The 2,115-nt window shown below is 51.3% G+C and overlaps 1 protein-coding gene across 1 annotated transcript in view; it reads right to left on the reverse strand.

The window, feature by feature from the left end:
• LOC107103864 (E3 ubiquitin-protein ligase TRIM39-like) overlaps positions 1-1,811 on the reverse strand; it is a 27,122-nt gene extending 25,311 nt beyond the window's left edge. The window contains exon 1 of the mRNA XM_015403706.1: positions 1,690-1,811. The gene's annotated coding sequence lies outside the window, so the exon portion shown is untranslated. The remainder of the gene's footprint in view (positions 1-1,689) is intronic.
• Between the last annotated feature and the right edge of the window lie 304 nt (positions 1,812-2,115).

Raw genomic sequence — 2,115 nt, forward strand, 5'->3', positions numbered from 1 at the left:
CAATCAGAGCAGGGTGTTCAATCAGAGCAGGGTGTTCAATCAGAGCAGGGTGTTCAGTCAGAGCGGGGTGTTCAGTCAGAGCAGGGTGTTCAATCAGAGCAGGGTGTTCAATCAGAGCAGGGTGTTCAGTCAGAGCAGGGTGTTCAGTCAGAGGAGGGTGTTCAATCAGAGCAGGGTGTTCAATCAGAGCAGGGTGTTCAGTCAGAGCGGGATGTTCAATCAGAGCAGGGTGTTCAATCAGAGCAGGGTGTTCAGTCAGAGCGGGGGGTGTTCAGTCAGAGCAGGGTGTTCAGTCAGAGGAGGGTGTTCAGTCAGAGCAAGGTCTTCAGTCAGAGTGGGGTGTTCAGTCAGAGTGGGGTGTTCAGTCAGAGCGGGGTGTTCAATCAGAGCAGAGTGTTCAATCAGAGCAGGGTGTTCAGTCAGAGGAGGCTGTTCAGTCAGAGGAGCTGTCAGTCTGTTTTAGGTCTGCTGTGTGTCTGCTGTGGGTCTGCTGTCTGTCTGCTGTCAGTCTGCTATCAGTCGGCTGTTTGCTGTCAGGCTGCTGTCAATCGGCTGTCAGTCTGCTGTCAGTCTGTTGTTGGTCGGCTGTCAGTCTGCAGTCAGTCTGCTATCAGTCTGCTGTCAGTCTGTTGTCGGTCTGCTGTCTGTCGGCTATCAGTCTGCTGTCAGTCTGCTATCAGTCAGCTGTCAGTCTGCTGTCAATCTGCTATCAGTTGGCTATCAGTCTGCTGTCAGTCTGCTGTCAGTCTGCTATCAGTTGGCTGTCAGTCTGTTGTCGGTCTGCTATCAGTCTGCTGTCAGTTTACAGTCCGTCTGCTATCAGTCGGCTGTCAGTCTGTTGTCGGTCTGCTATCAGTCGGCTGTCAGTCTGCAGTGAGTCTGCTATCAGTCAGCTGTCAGTCTGTTGTCGGTCTGCTATCAGTCTGCTGTCAGTTTACGGTCAGTCTGCTATCAGTCTGCTGTCAGTCTGCAGTCGGTCTGCTATCAGTCTGCTGTCAGTCTGCTATCAGTCTGCTGTCAGTTTACGGTCAGTCTGCTATCAGTCGGCTGTCAGTCTGCCGTCAGTCTGCTATCAGTCGGCTATCAGTCTGCTGTCAGTCTACTATCAGTCTGCTGTCAGTCTGCAGTCAGTCTGCCGTCAGTCTGCTGTCAGTCTGCTATCAGTCTGCTTTTAGGCTGCTGTCAGTCTGCTATCAGTCTGCTTTTAGGCTGCTGTCAGTCTGCTATCAGTCTGCTGTCAGTCTGCTATCAGGCTGCTATCAGTCTGCTGTCAGTCTGCTATCAGGCTGCTGTCAGTCTGCTGTCAGTCTGCTATCAGTCTGCTTTTAGGCTGCTGTCAGTCTGCTTTCAGTCTGCTATCAGGCTGCTGTCAGTCTGCTGTCAGTCTGCTTTCAGTCTGCTATCAGTCGGCTGTCAGTCTGCTGTCAGTCTGCTATCAGTCGGTTGTCGGTCTGTTGTCGGCCTGCTGTCAGTCTGCTATCAGGCTGCTGTCAGTCTGCAGTCAGTCTGCTATCAGTCGGCTGTCAGTCTGTTGTCGGTCTTCTGTCAGTCTGCTGTCAGTCTCCTCCCAAGTCTAAATGTCAAATGTTTTGCTGCTCTGCTTGTTTTCTGTCACCCTCCTTCACTCTAACAGCTTAATCCGCACAGAGAGGCTCTGAGAAAGTGAATAAAATCTTTTTAATTTCTTACCTTTTCCTCAGGACTTAAAATATAATCTGGAGGAGATTCTTTCTTTGTATGTCCAGACTGTAAATGGAAACTTCACCTTGGTGTCTGCCAGCCTTTATTAGTCCTCCTGTCGTTCTCCTCCAGCACGCCTCTAACCCCTCCCAGCCTTCTTTCCCCAGGTGACTGTATCTGACCCAACCTGCTGGACAGGTGCGGCATCTTGCTGCAGGTCCGCCTTTTTCCAAACGCTCTCTTATCTGCCTTCATCATCTGCATGGGAGCAGGTGAAACTCACCGTTCAGAGCAACAGTCATGTGTCGGGGAAGATCAACACAACCTGAACAGACCTCACAGGTTTGATGAGCCCCGGTTTGGACCTGCTGCTGGCCCACAGGCTGCAGAGATTATTAATCCCACTAAAGCCAACTGAACCAGTTCCACTGACAA

This window comes from Cyprinodon variegatus, unplaced genomic scaffold, assembly GCF_000732505.1.
Source record: "Cyprinodon variegatus isolate N-32 unplaced genomic scaffold, C_variegatus-1.0 Scaffold1547, whole genome shotgun sequence".
Classification (NCBI taxonomy): domain Eukaryota; kingdom Metazoa; phylum Chordata; class Actinopteri; order Cyprinodontiformes; family Cyprinodontidae; genus Cyprinodon; species Cyprinodon variegatus.